General features: G+C 49.3%; 1 protein-coding gene and 1 long non-coding RNA gene across 6 annotated transcripts in view; one reads left to right on the top strand and one right to left on the bottom strand.

Annotated features, from left to right (window-relative positions):
• Positions 1–19,747, top strand: part of lov (BTB/POZ domain-containing jim lovell protein) — a 93,366-nt gene that overhangs the window by 52,778 nt on the left and 20,841 nt on the right. Inside the window, exon 1 of one of the 4 annotated variants that reach the window (XM_026810669.1) lies at positions 17,923–18,158. The exons of the other annotated variants lie outside the window; for them this stretch is intronic. The gene's annotated coding sequence lies outside the window, so the exon portion shown is untranslated. Of the gene's footprint in view, positions 1–17,922; positions 18,159–19,747 lie in introns of those variants that run through there. 4 annotated transcript variants of the gene reach the window in all.
• LOC113463823 (uncharacterized) overlaps positions 1–19,747 on the bottom strand; it is a 47,469-nt gene that overhangs the window by 21,457 nt on the left and 6,265 nt on the right. The window contains exons 1-2 of one of the 2 annotated variants that reach the window (XR_003388651.1): positions 11,418–11,466; positions 11,045–11,145 (exon numbers count right to left, since the gene is read on the bottom strand). This is a non-coding gene — a long non-coding RNA (uncharacterized LOC113463823). Of the gene's footprint in view, positions 1–11,044; positions 11,146–11,417; positions 11,467–14,681; positions 14,807–19,747 lie in introns of those variants that run through there. The other variant, XR_003388652.1, reaches the window with a different exon arrangement.

Below are 19,747 nucleotides of genomic sequence, written 5' to 3'. Positions count from 1 at the left end.
AGTCGAATACGTACAAAGAATCTGTTGAACGCGTTACCAGGAAACTATGCGTTAAGAACCCTGTTCGTTCCTTTAGATATCTGCCCCATTGTTAACTAAGAAACACCGTTACAGGTTCCCCATGCATTAGCCACTAATTTTGTAATCCCCGTGACCGTACCGGTTCGTTTCTTCCCTGTGTCGAGAGTTCCATTTTCGTCGGACCGCGCGAGCGAAAACGAGCGGACGGACGGATTGAATAAGACAGAAATATTTTAAGTACGTTCGATTCGTTATGCACAATACGCGGCACTTTTAACGCGGTCGCCAGCCAATTATTTTATTCAAACGATTCGCGAGACCGCTAACACGCGAAAGCGACGTCCGATGAATGTTTAAAAACCGCGTTTCCTGAGAATGATTCCGCGGATCTAATTTCGAGTACGAGTGTCCCGTTCAACCGATTATATTTGGCTCGTCGGTAACTCTATTCCGGAAATATACTCGCGTGAACCGCGGGCTGCACATTCGGAATCGGAGAGATATCCGGAGAAATCTGTCTGGTAGTAGTCGCGCGTTGGATCGGTTAATCGCAGTTAAGAAGGACGAAACGACTGTTCTCATTATCATGATTAAGGAGCAGGTTTCGTTTCGGTTAGACGGTGCGAATTTGAGATGAGGAAGACGCGGTATTTATTACAGGCACCGCTTCCTGGCACAGCTATTTCCGCCGGTTCGCGCGCGCACCGTTCAGTTCGGTTACGTGAGCTCACAGGGATACGTGGTCGAATTCATTCAAGGATCGGTGTCGTCGAGATTCATTCACGTGTAGGTATCTACCCACGGGTGCACGCGCACCCTCTGTGTCTCTTTATAAAAAAATCCTTTTACGCCAATCGTGCACTTTGAGGGAATACAAAGCGAGACGAGAACTCTCGTACAAAATAAATTGAATTTCCACCGGATCGTATCCGCTCGATGCATATGCGTGCACGTACGTCTGTCTTTGAACGAGTCAAGTTTTCTATCAAAGATCTTAACGTTCAAAAGAAATATCTATTAATCCAGTAACATCTTGAAATCGTTTTCCACAAGATATTTCAAATCGACTGCATACAAATCGAACGATTCGTAATTGATACGGCGCTATATGGTTCGTCACTTGTCGTTCATCTTGGATCGAACATTTACTTACGCTCCGAGTATGACAGGTGTAACGTCGCTTAGATTACCGGCCGTAAATTTTCGAGATGGAAAGGTGGCGCAGGTCCATGGAACAGGTATAAGGAAAACAAGTAGGCGGCACTTAAACGAGTATTTACGGTACCTTAGGACCCCTGCAACAACGCACGTGCTCACACGTACGTTGGCTCGTAGGCCTGGTCTTAAACCCAACAACAGTAACCGGATAATAGACGAAGGTAAGACCTTGGTCCGCTGCGAATCATCCTCGACGGTCACCGTTAAGGGGAGGCAGGTGCTTCTTCTTACCTGCCCTCATTGTTCTCGTCGGCTCAACGTTGACCGACTCCACTCGTCTACCCCAGCGTTCGTCGCTAATTTCCACTACGGATTATATGAAAACCTATTTGTACATGCAAATTCTTAAACGATTAGAACGACGTTCTGTTTTCGATGTTCGAGGAAGGAAACCGTGTACAGCTTAAGCTTCGAGTGTTCGCAGGGTACACTTGAAAAACTATATTTGAAACGCGAAAGCGGCGGGAATGCTGGAGCTTGTTCGCAGGACGGACGGACGAGGTAAAGGGGAGAGTGGAAACCAGTTCGAGCGGCGAGGGGGTGAAACGGTGCCTAGGCACTTCTAGCTTCCATCAGCAAAGTAATTAATTTTTAATGTACTTTGCCTGCTTATTTCTTTCGTATCATGGGTTTTTTAACCCGGCCACCCCGCGGCCCCCGGAGCTCGTTGCCTCCTGGGGGTGGGCGAGGGCGACACGGTTATGAATTTCTAATGAGATTCCGTGGGAGATCTGCGAGAGATTAGCGCCGGGGCTACCTATGCGGATGTAAAACTGTGTACATTGCGCGTCTTAAGATCCTTCCTTCTAGAAGAGAAAGCTGGACGATCGCTACCGATAAGTGTTAGGTGGCTGGCACCCTTGAACGAGGATGGGACGCGTCAGCGTTCAAGGGACGAAGGCGCCGCGCCGTTTCCGATACCTGTTTCTCAGCGACGTTAGAATTTTTAACTAACTGCCCGTTATCTGAATCACGCTAGACTACGTTCCCGTCTCTTATTCTGATCTCGAAAACGGATAAGGCCGTCGATACGTATTCGTGAGAAACGAAACGGGTGACGTTTCGCGGCGATTCGAACGAGCCGATGGCTCGGGTTAAACGAAATCCGATTCACAGTGACAAAATCAGGGGAAAATCGTTTCGCGGTCTAGCCAGGTTAACCTTTACTACTCATTTTAATATCAAGCTTGTTACCCGTACCCCCGGCGGACCGTGGGGGGATAAATAGATAAATAGATTCCTCGTTGGAAAAGCCTCGATCGGATTTGCACCGGGGCCACTTAACGCGACGCCATACTTACTAGAAGAAGAAGAAGAAGAAGAAATTCTGTGGAAATGAGAGAGCGAGAGAGATTTCGTTTCCTTCCGCTAACAACGCTACTACAGTGGCTACTAAAAGTATTTTTATTTAACCGCAACGTTAGACGAGACCGTTTTTTAAACCGAATTTGCGGGTCGTTTCGTGTCATATATTTTTTTACCAGATTTCAAACTACATTTTCAATTTCCTTTCTCGAGTACACCACAGTTCGTACGATTTTATGAGAACCTTGATAGCTCTCGCATGTCTGTAAACATTTTCGAATTATCCCGCACGCGGTCTTATAAAATTTCTTCCCCTGTTGAAGACTTATACGACGCCGTTGCTTTTCAAACTTTTCTCGTACTCGGCGTATTAAATCTCATGACTTTACAACGTTCCACGGGTTGCGATAATTTTTTTTTCGCAACAACCCGCCAGTTTTTGCTCCACTTATGAAACGTAGTGTACATCGAATTCCATTGCCACTCCCACGTCCATCGTTGGCGGCGGCAGCCAGGACTCCAGGAGTAATTAACTCCTTAACGAAGTAAACACGACGCCATCTTAGCTTCCGCTGCTACCGGCATTCCGCCCCCACTTCCACTTCTTCTTCTTCTTCCTCCGGTTCTGGTCTTATTCGTTTTCTACTCGTCTGTCGCCCGTTTTAAAGCGTACCGCCTTCCACGAGCCAGCGTCGACGACGATAAAAAAAAATATATCGTCCAATACGTCCGACGTATGCTGATTAGATTCTGGCCTGAAGAATTCTTACCACGCATTGCGCTTGTATCGTTTTCTATTCGCTTGTTTCCGATCTACTTCGAACCGCTCACACGGACGTTTCTATTCCATTGACCAAACGTTTACGTGTTCATGGCGCGTTAGTCTTTTTGTAAAAACCGATGCGGAATGCGGTGGACAAGATTTAACTAGAGGAGCAAGACGTAAGACGTGGAACGTTCTTAGCCTTCGGTACTCGGGTCCCGTCCCGAGACGAGACGAGAGGTGAACGAGAGATCGCACGAGCGCAAAGATCAACCAGGATCGTGCGACCCGGACCCCTTCGACCCATGCTCTCGAACCAACAAAGAAAACGAACCGAGGAGCCGGCCTCCTCCTCCTCCTCCTCCTCCACCTCCCTTTCCTCTTTCTCCGTCTCTCTTTGGCGTAGCCACCACACGGTTTTCTCCGGCCACCTCACGTGGCAGAGATGCGATCCACGCCTGTGATGCAACCACTCCGGGATAGGATTGTGTTACCTCACTTCAAACTCGGCTCGGTGCCTTCGGAGAGGTCGGATTATGTCGGGTATAGGTCGTAACCTCGGCTACGTACCCGATTATGTATATGTACGTACGTATCTGCGTTTGCTCGATCCGACGCGGATCAAGCGTTGTCCCCTTCGATCCGTGAACAATGTTTTTTCAACGAGAACTAAGATACGTACCTATCAGGAATCACAGAGTTCCAGTGCGTTCTCATAAAATTGGACGTGGATCGAGTTTGCGCGTTTTACAATCTTGACGAGCGCGCGACTACAATTGCACTTTATACAAATGTAATCCTATTCATCTAATTGTATAGTAGACGATGCGACGACACGGTCGACTCGCGTAATTAATTCTCGTCTGCCCGAATCGGTCACGCCTAATCGAGTACGTAAAACCGATATATCGCACTCGTAGCCATTGCTCTTTACCTCGCGATCCGTGAATCCACGCTTCGGTGTGCATAACCCGATCTTCTAGACCCTAGGAACCCGTCCAGAGGTTCAACCAGGCATCGATTCTTCGCTGTTAGGGACGCAGCGCGCGGCAACGTGTTCCAGATCACGAACGATGCTGAACCGGAGGAAAGAGAACGCGAGAAACATTATAACCGTATAGCCGTTGCAGAAATACATTGTAACTCGAAATATTAACGTCCAGTCGTGAGCTACGCGCGTTTTCGTGTCGCGTGTTTCGGTTATTAATCAGAGAGATTAAGGCGTAAACAGGGCTTCGAATTCGAGTGTGATTGTAAAATTAGTGGGTTTAAGCCACTTGGCGAATCGCACTATATCTCGGCCAGTAAGAAGAAGAAGAAGAGAGAGAATGAGAGAGATAGTGAGCGAGGGAACGGGTCGGGGTCCGAGAGAGCGTGCAAGTAAGTGAGTCGTGCATCTCTCGCAATTAGTCGAGATCTATTTTATTCGTCGTTGAAGAGAATCCGTGGTGGATTTATCGTTCGTGCCGGGTTTAGATCGGGCCGGTCGGCTCGCCTCGTGCCTCGATACACGCTATAATACGTGTAACCATCACGAAGGAGCCGCGTTCACGTTGTTTATGGCACAGATTGCATCGAAGAGATTAAGATGCTCTTTGAATCCTATTCCTCCAGCGTTTTACCTGTCGCTGGAGTCTGCGGATATTTTCAGGTCCTCGGAGTTCGAAAAACTTTATCTATCGACGTCGAACTTGAAAAGATCTTTATTTAAAGGCGACCTTAATTAATTTCGTCGGTACCTACCTGCCGCACGTGCAGTGAATCAAGGATAGAAATCGATCAATCGATTGATCGATCGACTCGATACCTTCACGTACAGGTGTAGTTGGAACATAGGGACAGAGAAATGAGACATGTTTGGTAGTCGTCGATGATTTATTCGACTAAACGCGCTCTCAGCCATGACCTGGCCAGGGAATAAGAGAATAGACGGATGACCGGATATGACGGTGTCCCGCAAAAACCGCAGTAGTTACGCTTTTCTCTTCTCCTCGGCTCTCCATTTGCTCCTTCCTCGACAAAATTGATCTCCCTCTCTCTCTCGCCATCCGCGTTCCTCTTTGCGCTACAATTTGCGAATTCCCCCTCTCGCAATCCTCTCTCCTTTAAGATCGTTTTTACCTTCTTCCCTACTCCATTAATCCAGTTCGATCTTTCATTGTTTCTTCGGGGAAGTCTGGTGGGAAAAACCCGTGAGCGCGTTTGTCCTCGAGTTACGTAGGTAGAGTCGCCCACACGTTCGCTCGTTCGTTGCCGCAATATCCTCGAAAGCTAAGCGCGAACGCGAGTCACAATTCAGAAAACTTACGATGCACAGGAGAAGATCGGCTATCGGCTGTGCGCGTAACCGAGTCCATTATGGGTATGATTTCGCTATAATAAATACCTACCTAAGGAACAAGGATTCTCACGACTCCGTATTCTAGATCTCATTCCAACTTTTTATCAAATATAATCATGGCGCGGTCGTGTCTCATTACGGTGATAAAAGGAAGTTAAGACCGAAGTTCATCTATGCAGAAACCGTAGCTCTACCAGTCGTTTAATTTGTGAGGGACATTCGAAAGTTCATCTTCTTTCATTCATCAAAATGATAAGTAGATAGATAAGTAGGACTTCATACGTTTTTAGAAGAATTCTGTTGGTACTGAATATAAATAATGTTTGCCTATTACAACATCTATACATGATAAAATAAATATATATTTAGAATGTATTTCTTTAATTGATACCATAAATATTTTACTATGCATATAAATCTGCAGACTAATGATAGAAATTTTAATACGAACATACTCCCTTCGACTTATTTAAATTACGAAAACGCGGCGTCACGCGAATTAATTATTTCGATTTGATAAAATGGAAAATATCGAAAATCGCGGTTCTTTTTCTCGACCGTTTTCGTTCGATTCTCGGCAGTCCCGTTTTCTTCGTTACCCATTTTCCCGGGAGTTTCTTCTCGTTACTCTTCGCCTCCCGATCCAGGAATCGTCCCCAGACGCACCGAAGGGAAATATTCGTAAGAATTAAAGCGCCTGGAATTAACATTCCTCGGAAGCCTCGACGAAGGGGGGCAGGGGCTGATTCTCGACGAACACGGGGGGTGGAAGAAGGGGGTGTGGGTGCGTGCGTGGCTCCCTCGGCTCGCGAAACAACGGGAGCATTACCACCCCTCCCTCCGACTCCATCACCTCTTCAAACTGTCTCTCTCTCTCGCTCTCATTCCCCGATCATCCCCTTCTCGTTCTTTTTCACCTCCTTCCCCTCCCTCTCGCTCTCTCCATCTATCTCTTCTCTCTCCTTCTTTCGGTTTTTCCCTTCCACGGTTCTACGATTCTCGCGACCCCTTCCTTCTTTCCTATACATGAGACGACGACGTCCACAACGACGACGACGACGACGACGACGACGACGACGTCGAGGTTCTAAGGGTAGGAAGAAGGGTGGGTGGGAGATGGAAGGGGGTTGAAACTCCGGTTTCGCGGCAGCCGGGGAGGCTGTCTTATTCTTTCCACTCATTAAGGCGGATCGATGTGGTGCCGGTGGATGCGGCGCCCAGAGAGGAGGCGAGAGGACGGGGAGGAGGGTTGGTGGAAGTTGGAAGAAGGTGGAGGCGAGCCAAGCACGGCATGACATGTCGTCTACCCACCCTCGTTCGCGTTCTCGCTCTCTTTCCACCCTCGGCTCCTCTACATATCCGCCCGTTTCACCCCCTCACCTCGACGCACACCCCTAAATTGCGAGTAGATGCGAGCGATGCTCGAAAACATAATTTTATAGCTAATTAAAAGACGCGGTTCATACATGGGCATCGTTAACATATTTCAATCCTTGGAGATTCTATAGAAAAATTTAGTTCCGCGCGCGATGACCGTCTAAACATTTTTAGAATCTCGCATGTATTGTTTTCCAACACTGTTCTGTTTCATTCGTCTAATTTGTAATCGTTATCGTTACCACGTCAAACGTTCGCATTTATCGCTGACTACGATAGTGGGTTTTTAATAAGAATCAAGGAAGTACGCGTTAAATATTCAAGAGCGTCGCTCGTTTTAAAGTCCGCTACGCAAGGGTGGCTCGTGATCTCGCATTAAACGCACAAAACGGATACAAAGGGGATCGAAGCGCGTGGGCATCCAACTACGACTCCGAATTAAAATATGAAGTTTATTTGCTCGGTTGCTTCGCACGCGAGTAGCGCCAAGTTACGTTTCTCTCGCGTCGCGATCCTCTTTCGACGGTAGGTTCGATGTACCGAGGTAGAAATAGAATGCTTAAGGGTGGTGTATCTTTCATTCATTTTTGACAATCGCTGTACGCGCACTCCCCGTTACGCTTCGTTCTATGCGCTTACATACCTACATCCGAGCTGCTCCCTTTGCAAGATCACCCCTTTCTTTTCTTTATTTCGTCGCACGTGGTTGCTCGCGTATTCGCTGAAAAGGTTCCCCTCTTTCGCTACGCGTGGATTTTCTGGATTCTTCAAGATAGGTATGCGCAACCCTCTCTCCGAACGATTCCCTTCGGTGTACCTTTTTTTGAAAGCGGAACGTGCGACACAATGGTTACCGAAACGCGTTCATTCTTCGCTCGTACCTTTATTTTACGGTTTAAACACACGTGCGCGCACTGTTCGCGTCGTCGCCCGGAGATACAGAGCAGAGTCTTTCGAAAACAGATGAGGGGACGTTAGAATGGATATCTGAACAACGAGTAAATAAATCTTTGATTTCTATGATTGTTGGTAATTAGTCATTTCTCTGCGTTGTTTTCTGAAAATTTGTTACCTTTACGTCGCGGCTTCGTTGCTCTAGTCTAGGAAGAGAAATTTCAATAAATCGGAGAACGTGTTACCGGAAAGAAACACGGGACACGCGGTCTCGACGGGGGTAAAACGGGGGTTGGAGACCACGTGGCGGAGCACGTGGTGACCGAGCCCCACCCCGTGCACTCGGCACCCCTCCTACGAAACGCACCCCCTACTCCCGCGGCACCCTGTCAAGAAGGAGAAGAGAAGAGAGACTCTGGCGCCGACGCCAGCTGACCACGCGCTGGACCATCGTCCCGTCGCCAATAAAATCTCTGCGTTACACCCCCGTAAGCCACCCCCGATCCCGGATCCGGGTCCGGGGGTGGCTTACGGGGGTGGCGCGGTCGTTGGGAAGCCTTTTACGCTCCTCGGCCTCGTTTTTACCCCGTGCTCGCCACGTGGGCCGGCTGCTATCAAAACCACCTCCTCTCTCGACCCCCGAGCCTTGGCCGGCAGGCCGGCTAGCCGGCCACGCGACACGTGACCACCCCTATCAGCTGACCGCTGCCTCTTTCTCTTTCTCTATCTGTTTGCCCGACTTCTTTTCAAACCCCCTTTCTCGCCTTGTCCGAAACGAATTTAAGCGAATCCCAACAAAACGATCATTCGTCTATTACGCATTGGTTGATCCTTCGGATTCTAGAATTAACAGAATCGAGAGAACGGTCTTTTACTTTCATAGTGCAGACGCACGTGTATACGTTCCGTAGACTTCGCGAATCGACCGATAATAAATCTAAATTTTAATCCGTAACGTATTCTTCCTAAATAATTCACCATCGAACGACCCGTCGAGCTCGACGTCGAACGAATCTACCACAGCCGAAGGGTTGGGGAGAGAGAGTAGTTTAGAAGTTAGCGATGTTTTAAATTGCCCGAAGACACGCTCACGCGTATAGTACATAAATTACGAGAACGACTATGGTCCCGCGGTATCAAGGTTCACGTTTAAGGAGAATCTGTTTATGTACCGTGGACTATCGGGCTATTGGGTGTACGTATAACGTGGAAGCAACTATGGCTAATACCGTGCAATCGAATCTCGCCAATACCGGTCTTAAGCCGTGAATCTGCTTATGCGAGGAAACTATGTTCAGACTCTCTACCTATATCGCGTAAATTCGTACCCAATGTAAAGTTACAAAATTGTCTACTCTTTCTGTTTTCTACGATGAACATGCGATTTGCAAAACGTGAGTGTCAATCTGGGATACGAGATTGCTATTTAATATGGACAAAAGGGCAGTACGATTGTACGTCTGTGTCTCTCGAATTCCTCCTCACTACGCGTCCTCGCGTTTCATACGCTGTTTCTTAAAACGAGTTAATTATGGGAAAAGTTGGCATACGCGTATCATGTGTCATATTATATCATGATGAAGCGATCACAGTCGAGATCGCGTAGCTGGACACCTTCGGATCTGTCGGAATTCGCATCCGGTTAGGTGTCGACTTCGGAGCCAGCCAAGGTATACGTGTATGTACGTACGTAGGTACACGCGTAACGGCAAAGAGTCGTCTCCTCGGAGTACCGTTGGAGATGCCTATATGTAGATTGCAGAAGAAGAACCACGCCCTCCCCCGCTCGTACACATCCGGCACCCCCGCTCGGCTCGCCCTCATCCATCCCCAACCCCTAATGACGCAAGCAAAGCAAAACAAAGAAAGGTTTATACACCCGGGGGAGGCACTCTCCCTCTCCCCCGCGTCTCTTTCCTACTCCGGTTCGTTCTCTTCGTCGGCGGCACCACGGTTCTCGTCCTCGCTCTTTCGATTCGTCCCTCGTTTCCTCTCTCTTCCACCGTCTCTCTGCTTATCTCTCTCTCTCTCTCTCTCTCTCTCTCTCTCTCTCTCTCTCTCTCTATCTCGGAAGCCCCCGCACCCGCTCGCTTACTCTTTCCTGGTTCTCGCGAGACCCTCGCTCTCGTTCTGGCTCGCGTGCGCGCAAATGAAATCGATTAAAATGCTGGGCGCAACTTCTAGGCAGAGGCTGAAGCGAGCTTCCAAGTGTAGTAACCACCCTCCTCATCGCCCCCGCCCCGCTTCTCTCGTTCGCGCTGTAAGAAACCGAGAAAACCCTTACGTGCGTTCTCCCCCGTTTCTCCTAACCACCCCTGCCGGTTTGCCTCTCTCTTTCTCTCTTTCTCTCTCTCTGTCTCTCTCACTTCCTCGTTCCAGCCGGAGTCTACGCGTAATCACCACCCCCGCGAAGGGACGATGTTAACCGAGATACGTACAGTAACCGCGTATGCGCTCCTCGAATGAAGTATGTATTTAGAAGCACGTCCCGTTTTGGTATCCAAGCTTCGATACGCCGATTAAGTATCTTATTATTCATACTACGATCGCAACAATTTTCTCGGAAATCTTTTTTAAATCACGTATCAATAATCGTTGTTTGTTTGCTCGAGTCCAGAAATAAGTACACCGCTGTCAGTCTACGTAAATTCGGATGAAATCTTACGTTTCAATCGTGATTTAATATAAACGTTTACGTTTAAAAATTAAAATCGCGGAGTCGCTTCGGTTTACTCGTATGTACACACCTTCAGCCTCGCCTAGAGTCTACGTTTTCGTTTCGCTACGTTCTCCAGTTCCGCGCACCGATATACACGTACACCCGGGTGAATGCAACGATTCCGTACGCGTTCTCGAGGGCGAGACCGTGCGTCGGAGCGTGTGTGCGCGGCGCTCGTCGACCCCACCGCGTCGAGGTTGTGTTAGTTTTTCAAGAGTAAATGAGTAGAGAATGCGGCAGTAGTCGCACGGCGCGGCACGGCGCGGCGCGGTGGCCGGGCAGGTTGCTAAAAACAGTGCCACTCTTTGCCTGCCCCTCTCCACGGTCCTACGTTCCTTATTCAACCCCCGGATGTTTCTCTCTGTCTCTCTCTCTACCGCGCATTGCCTTCTCTCGTTTTTCTTACCTTTCCCGATATTCTCCACCGTTACCGTTAGTAGCCTGCGCGCGAGATTCTTAAATCCCTGTCGGAGAGCGTCCGCAGTCTTTCCGCGCGAGCATCGATGCCTGGAAGGGTTGACAGTTTTTTAATTCTAACAGTGCCAAGCAGATCTGTACGCATCTAATATCGCAATTATCGATTCTACATGATCGCGGATTAATTATTATTAAATGACAATTATTTATTATTAAATGACGATTGTATCCTCGATATGTCGATCCCGACAACGCGACCATCGTCTCTCTGCTTTCACGAGAAAATCATTTGAATACGACGCACGAAATAAGAACAAGCTAAGGGGGTTTGAAAGATTATCCATTCGCCTGCTCTTACTCACTTTAAACGCGCGTGGATATACACGCGCGCGCGGGCGCGCGAGGTCGAAGGGAAACTGTCTAAAAGACAGAACGACGAAGGAAATAAGACAGCCAGATGAGAGAGTGGGGTGCGAGGGAGGCTGAAAGGCGAAGCGAGGGGCGGCCGGCTGATGGAAGACGGGAGGGCGGAAAGAAGAGGGCGAAACGAGGGAAAGAAAGGGACGGAGTGGATAGGGTAGCTAAGACGACCGGCTCTCTCCCAAGTAATTATAAAATGCAATCAATACTTTACATATTTTTCACGCAACTCGCAGGGGTTCGAGGGCCTGCGTTGCTTTTCCCCTCGTGACTTTTTCGTATATGCCTCCGCGTTCTCCGGCGCGTACGCGTTTCTTTTCACGAACGTGGAACGCGTGGGTAGAAATAATTATGGGTCGACAGGAGTTTTCCTTTCATTCGTCGGACGACTTTGTTTTCGACGAAAGAGGTTGCGATTCGAATAGGTGTAGACAATGCCGAGGAGAGTGCACGCAAAAAAGTATCGGCGCGTAGCCGCGTATACGACGCCGCATTGCTTTTTACAAAACACCCTTTTAGTTTTTACATTTTGCTCGTGTTTCCTGGGTTTGGTTTTTTTCCCGTACATACATTTGCTCGCTTACATTTTTCGTTTCGTGATCTCGACACCTACCACGTATCACTATCAATAATTAAACATTTTATTTGATAATCCATTCGTGTGATTTTGGCGGCTGATCGAAGCTTTTACGCGGGGCGAGAGTATGTCCCGCACTTTCTCTTTCTCTCTCTCTCTCTCTCTAATTCGGTCACGATAAAACTTTGAACTCCCTGCCCGGCCATCCGAAAACTTTCACCTTCCCCAACACTATCGTTCTTGTACTCGTCACGAGTTCGCCTCTTCGATGCCAACGACCAAACGGAATCACCGTTTGCCAGCTTGTTAGAAAGAAAATTCACGAGCACTCGCTCGCGATGCGGTACGGGCCAAGGAATGGCCGCGTAATTAAAAATGGACGGTTGTCAATTAAATAATTTGTGGAACGTCGGTAAAATTTTTAGAGAGGGCCAGCCTAAGACGACACAAAGCTCGGCGCGATGTAAGATACCGAACGATAAGGGTGGCGAACGCGTCGTTGGAAGAGGGGTGGAACGGGGATAACGAACAATGGAAAGGTAGTCTTGGCAGACAATGGCTCGTGTGGAACAAACGCATCTCGCTGTGTTTCTTATCCTCTCCGATCCCATCCCACCCCGTTCCATCCCCGAACCCTCGTCCGTCTCCCTCGCCACTACTCCACATATACTTATGTTTTTAAGCCTCGAAAGCCTCCTATTGCTTCCGACGCGACGCGACGTCCCGCACAGAAACGGGGAAAACAATAGGCGCTGGACAGGAAACCACCCGTGGCTACGTCTCATCGTTTTCTCGAAAAGACCGTGTGCGTGGCAAAGTTTACCAGATCGGACGCGATACAGGGTGGCTCGGCGAGAGACTCGCGTCGATATCGTTTAAGAATTTCTTGCGAACCATTTTTCTGGTCGGCGAGACAGATTTTACAGCGTGAGTTCCTCGGATGGAACGCGCGTAATTCTCGTACTGTACGCTCGGCGCGTTAAATTTGAAACGCGTTTAACCCAACCTCGTACCCTGGTTTGCTACTTTGCGAAGGAACAAACGCGAGGACAAACATGAGTGAGTGGTCAGGCGAAAGAGGAACCGCACAAAAGATGTATCCAAATCGCGTTTGTTTAACATCAAAACTTACGCAGAGAAAACGCTTTCTCTTTCTTTCTCTCTCTATTCTTCTGTCCTCCTGTCTCTGTCTCTCTAGTTATCGTTGTACACCGGACCCCGCTATAATAATAATTAAAGCACACAATCATAGTAATGGCCGCCCCCGGTGGCTAGACGTCGCACCGTCGTCGTTGAAGAGTCGTCGGGCCGACGATCGCCGAGAAAGAGAGGCGGACAGACTAGCCGAATGCCGAAGAAAGAGGGAACGGGATGGAGCGCTACCTGGAAATATTCTAATAAGCAAAATTTTCGCTTTTGCGTTTAAGAATAGAGTAGGAACAGAGAAAGGAGGACACCGTGTGCTCCGAGGGCTTGAAACTCGTCTGTTCTTAGCGAGGAATGATGCGGGGGAGGTGGTAGGGCGCGGGGTGCCGTTTCAACGAAACCAGAAAAATTCTAATAATCGATCCGGTTTCGAATTTAACGATCGTGCATAATTCGTTCAGTGACGGACTCACGGTAAAAGCTTGTTCGATGTCAGAAATCGCGACTTCACGCGTGTCCTCGTCTGGACTGTCCGCGAACGTCGTCGGTCCATTTGCACAGGCAGCGTTAATTGATGTATACATATACGATGATTTGTATCGGCAAGTTTCCGTTCGTCCTCCCGGGCTTCCGTATGCGAAGGTCCGACGAACGAAGGAGCAGAGAAAGAGGAAGAGGAAGCGAGCGAAAAAGACGGACCGCGGGGTCCGGGGGTTGGGGTTGGTCGCATTGTCTCAGAGCCGGGGTGGTTGCTCGCGGAATCGAGGGGACAAGCTTCGCGAGCGTAGGCAAGGGGCCGGGGAGGGAAGCGAGAAGGGGGTTGGGACCTACCCTGCCGAGGGATGGAAGGTTAGGCGGCCGAAGGAACGAAGCGGGCGGAAGAAAGAGAAAAGAAGACGCGGGTGGCGAGAAGGGGGTAAGACGCTGCACGAAGGGTTGGAAATGTAGATAGAATTTCTTCATTTCGCGTCCTACGGCCAACCCCACACCCCGGCCGCCACCCGCCTCGTCTTATCCTTCGTCGACCGCCACCGCGATCTCCACCGTCCTTCCCCACACCCTCGCGCCCACCCCGACCTCTCATCTCTTTCCGACCTTCTTCTTCGCCTTTTCCTCCCTTTTCTCTTCTTTCCGCGGCTCCTCGCCCTTCCTCCGCCTGCCGGCTCTCCTCCCGCTGCTCGACACCCTCGCCTCCTCGGCAGTCCCCCGACCCTCCCCTCTCATTTCACCCCACCCCCGCCATTCTTTCTCTTAAGACTCCGCGGCAGAGGAATCGTTAAAATCTGGCCGTACCCTCGGTACCCGCTCTTTCTCCCTCTCGCTCTCTTCCGCTCACTCTACCCACCGACCCTCCGTCTCGCTCTTTCTCGCCCGCCTTTTCTCCGATCTTTCCTCGTTCCACGTAGCCTGCCGCCGGAGTCACCCTCTTCCACCCCCTCGCGCTCAGTCACCAACCCTTGAATGCCGCTCGCTCGCTACTTACTTTTGCGGGGGACGGGGCTGGCTCGGAAAGGGTGTACCGGTGGGTGGCTGCTGCGAAGACCGTTGGGTCTCTCTCCTGTTCCGTGGATAACGTTCCGGTATTAATCGGATGGCGAGAGGGTTGCCCTGCGGAGAACGACAGGGCTTCATAGGAACTTTCGCTATTTTTTTCACTGATCGATAATTAGCAATCGGTATCATCGATTGACGTATGGGTATGAACACTGGGACATAGTCGAGAATTAACGCACTCTACTAAATCGCAGCGAATCGAACGTCCCATCGAAAACTTCTCGTCAACAATAATAGTCGCAAATAATTTTTTACGAATATACATGATTGTGTCGCATGCTAATTTCGTCGTAATCGCGCACGGTAGTGTGGAAAATTATCGACGCTTGCCGTTCGATGCATGGCTAGGACGCGCGGAGCAACGTCGGATCTCTCGGCGAAAGTTCGTAAAGATTTAGGGTCAAAGATCACCGCGACGACGTCTGCTCTTCCTCTCTCCTCGAAACAAGCCCCGTTCCCCCTTGGGGTAGCGGAGCACGAGGAGCGTTTTCGAGCGACGCTCAAGGGTTATTGTTTCGGGTACCGCGAATTTACATTATTTCCTCCGGACCGGCCACATTGTTCCCTCATTTTTTTATTCCTATTTTTCAACGTCGCGTTTCTCAGTCGCGGGCATAATTTATACGAGCGTAATTACCGACGTGTACCGACGTTTTTCATAATTAAAAATCACTCGGCATATTTCCTCCACCCAGTCCCCGTCCGCTATTTCCTTAGTCGTGTTCTCTCGCATGTACGTGCGTTAAGATTCATCGTCGACCAACGTTTCGCAATAGCGCAACGATGCGTATGTGCCAAATCGTGGAACGAGGTAAAAGTAACCGTTCGTTCTCGCGCTCGTTTCGTTCTTACGCTATGACGCGAAACTGGCTCGTTGGTAATCGATGTCGAGCAAAATAATTAAAACTTGAAACGTTAATGTTTCGATTCCAGGCTGAGTTCGAGTGCTACCGCGACTTTGAATCATCGTCACTCGTTCGATCGTTTGAACAACTCGACTAACGCCACGCGTAAATTCGAAGACCGATTTTCGACCACGCGTCACCGAACGCTTAAAAAGATATAAGAACAACAAAAAAGAAAGGGAAAGCGGGGGTTCCGGGGTGGCGCGAGAAAGAAGGAGCCACGAGTTCGGGGGGAGGGGTATCTCGGAGCCGCGTAAGAAGAGTGGTCGGACGGGGGTGGGGGTGGGCTACGAAATGAGGGTTCCTGAGTTTTTGCCAGGCGATCAATAAAAGTCTCTGTGCTCTCCTCTTATACTTGTCGTATAACGAAGTAGTAGGCTGCTGGCTGCCGTCGACTCGACTGGTAAAAGGGGGTTCGGGGGTGCGTGGCCCGGTGCGTGCATTAATTCCACCTCCGCCACCTTCTCCAGGCTCGCCCCCGTCCTCGCCGTCCCCGCTCTCTTACTCTTATAAACCCTGCCGCATCTTCGTCCGACGCTCACCCGGAAGAGTCGCCCTCTCGCTCGCTCGCGCCCGTTTCTCTTCGCGAACCCCTTCAAACCCCTGCCCCCGCCTGCCCGGCTCTTCGCCCTCGTTTCCTCTCTTCTTCGCCGCGTTTCTTCCTGCCTCGACTCATCAACGCTCGTGGCGCCTACGAGAGCCACGCAGCCGGATACGAAGGGTACCGCGGGGGGGGTTGGAGAGGAGCACCCGGGTATCTTCTCCTCCTCGCTCTACTCGTACGCGCGGACGACGCGTTTTAAGAAAACCTGACGCTTTCTTTATTCTTCGACGGAACACCATCGGTCTTCCTCGTCCCGCGACGTATCGTTTCGTCGTTCGTCACCCGCTGGGTGAAGCACGGATGAACTAGACCTATACTTCGAACGTAAGCTGTGCACGTTTTTGTACCTTCCGAACGTAGGCACATCCGGTCCGTGACAAAAGTATGACTTAGACAGGACAAGAAAAGAGAACCTCTACTTTTGTTTCCTGGTACACAGGGAAGACGTGTATGCGGCACGTCTGCACCCTCGAGTGCGGCAGTAAGTCTTCGCGTTCGAACAGGTCCATTTGTACCTGAAAATGCACCTGACCATCCGCGGTCACGAACACCTCCGTCACCGTGCGCAACACACTCGTCTCGGACATTTCTAGAAAGATGCCATTGTCCAGGGTATTTTGGATCAGGCCCCGTAAATCAGTCTTAATCCCTGTCGGTGAAGGAGCTTTTCCCCGGCGAAAGCTAAATTACACCCGAGAACGCGTAGGATCGTTGAAACAAGAATCGATACACCTGAAGCTTCGGTCATAATTCCAAAACAAACGTACAGTGTCACAAATGTAATTAGCGTGGAATATGTTCAAAATCTCGCAAACACGAGATCTGCGTCTTTTGGGACCCTGTTTAAGCACTGATTTCGACTATTTATTTAATTTTTTTACGTCCGAGACACGTTCGACGCTCGCAACGGAAGGGCTAGGAGAAAAAAAACTCGGGGGCCATAGAAAAAAGGAAAAGCTTCGTGATGCGGCGAAGTAACGGGAACCGTGTTTCTCGTGTTCGGGACAACGCGGAGGAAGGATCGGTAGGAGGAGGGTTTGAGCCGGAGGCAGAGATTGCGAAAAAAGGGGCGAGAAGAGAGGAAGAAATCGGATATCGTCTTAACGCGTCGAGGGCGTTAAGGGTGGCTTTCGCGTGTCCGAGGGAATTTCTAAACACCCGGCAAACGTGTCTCTTCTGCTACTCACCCCTAAACCCTTGTACATTTCGGTCACTGGTAACTTCGATCGAACCGATATTCGTCGTCTCGGGTCTTTGAATATTTGTGACTGTGTTTACTTTCCTATTCGACTTAGATAGCAATTCTTTGCTTCATAAACGAAAATTACTACCAACAAATTATCTTATAATTATTTGCAAATTAAATATTCTGAAGTGACGTTCGATGATTCGAAAGTGAAATAAATAATTAAAAATTCGTAGCACGATAATTAAAATTCGACCGGCTGAAGATACGAATTGGAATTCGAAATGGGATTCGAACAGAGACGACGACTCGTAGAAAAAGCATTTATAAACCTTATAGAATTAAGGGGAAGGAATTAGAAGGGCGAAGGAGGAAGCGTAGGGAAATCGGTCCGTCCGCGGACAGAGGTGGGAGCAGGACAAAACGCAACCTTCCGTCGGGGAGCCTTCCGGGGGTGGAAATAGGGGTTGTCCTCACACGTAGCCCCGTCGTCGACGTCGACGTCGCCGCCGCTGTCGTCGACGCTTTCTTAATCATCATCTGTCTATCTCTCGGCATTAGTCTAGCTAGAGAAAGAAAAGAACCTGAGGAAGGATCTCAGCTAACGAAGAAGAAGAAGAAGAAGAAGAAGAAGAGGCTGAAGAAGCTGAACGACAGAGCGGGAGAGAAAATGAGCGAGACGGAGAGAAAAGAGACAGGGGGTACAAGGAGGTAAGGAAACGGTCGAAAGGAGACAAAAGGGTGAAAGAGGAGAGAAGCGGAGAGAGGCGGGGGAAAACGCGTGTGCACCGGGCGAAAGAACGGAAAGGTGGAAAGAGTCCGGGGAACGACGAACCCGGTGTGAATAAAGACGAGAGAGAGAGAGACAAGGGGAGCGGGAGAGAAAAACAGAGACGAGAGGAACCAAATGAGAGGGAGATGAGGAGCGGGAGGACGAGGAGGTAAAGGGGGAGAGGGACGCTTCTTACTCCGCCCAGCATCCAAGATGGCGTTGCCGGCAGCGGCGTTGGAGGCAGTCTCTCTCTCCCTCGTCATTAAAATCAATAATTAAAAAATACATCCGTGGGCACCTTCGCTTTTCTAGCGCCTCGTGACGCGTGCTCGGTCGGTCCGACTCCGAACCAACTACCCGTCCAACCTCCCCGCAACCCCGCGAACGCCAACCCCCACCAGCCCCTGTCGCTCCACCGTTCGCCTCGTTTATATCTATGTCGTACACCGGCGGTCTTGGCGATCCCGAGGACTCGAAAACAGGTGCACGCGCGACGATTATGTCTGCTAATTTTTTTTACCCATCGTTCGAACGATGCCTCGTTCCGAATTGCCTAGAACGATCCAGGCGAACTCCTACGTACCTATAAGTTTCTCCGCGATAAATGCACGATCGTTTGTTTTACAAACATCGCGCGAATCGTTATAAACCACCCGTCGATGTTACGAATCTCCTTGATTTACCTACCGAATTGAGCTACGACCCGCCGTTTCCTTCTCTTCTTCGCGGGTTTTCTCGTTCTGGGGTCGAAGCACAAAGGGGTTGAAGGGCGAGCGGGGTTGTACCCGTGGTACCAGGCTGCGAGTCCCTCGAACAAGGACACGAGGACTAGCGGATGGGTACTACTTCTTAAACTACCCCTCGCCAATTCTTCAGGACGTAAGGGTTGCACCCTCTCGTATCGATGTACCTCGAGGCATGCCAAATGCCCCCCTTTTTTTTACCGAGAATCCACCTGTACGCTGCACCGAATTAAATACGGGCTAATTCTTCAAGAATCTCTCGTTCGTGCAATAGAGAAAATTCTAATTAAACGCAATTTATTTTAACGCCGATAGCGAAAAATCTAATTAAACATTATTCTCGATTCGAACCAGTCGAACTTTCGTGTAAAATCGATTCGACTTGGTATAAATTGTTGCACGATTTCGCCCCTGGACTCGTTCCATCATTGCGATCGTTGGATATAGCCATGCATAGAATATTAATTACTCTCAACTAATTGCGATTTCGAGGAGCGACAGACAGAAATATGATCTTTAGACGTACGCTACGTATTTGAACCCATTCGTATCATATGACGATCAGAGGACGTCACGTGATTTTTTGTCGCATAAATCATGTGTTGATCTTAAGTATTAGCATTCATCTCATCGAAAATTTATTTAGAAGGCTAAATGAAAGAAAAATAAAATTTTATACGATCTCTTTAAGTATTACTGTGTTTCCAACCATATTGGCAGAAGATTTGAATCTGACTTCTCACTCAGCTGAGTAGATATTTAAATATATCATTCAGTTAAGATTG

This window comes from Ceratina calcarata, unplaced genomic scaffold (assembly GCF_001652005.2).
Source record: "Ceratina calcarata isolate Rehan_Ccalc_2016 unplaced genomic scaffold, ASM165200v1 scaffold165.2, whole genome shotgun sequence".
NCBI classification, from domain to species: domain Eukaryota; kingdom Metazoa; phylum Arthropoda; class Insecta; order Hymenoptera; family Apidae; genus Ceratina; species Ceratina calcarata.
This window is presented reverse-complemented; position numbering and strand designations above follow the sequence as displayed.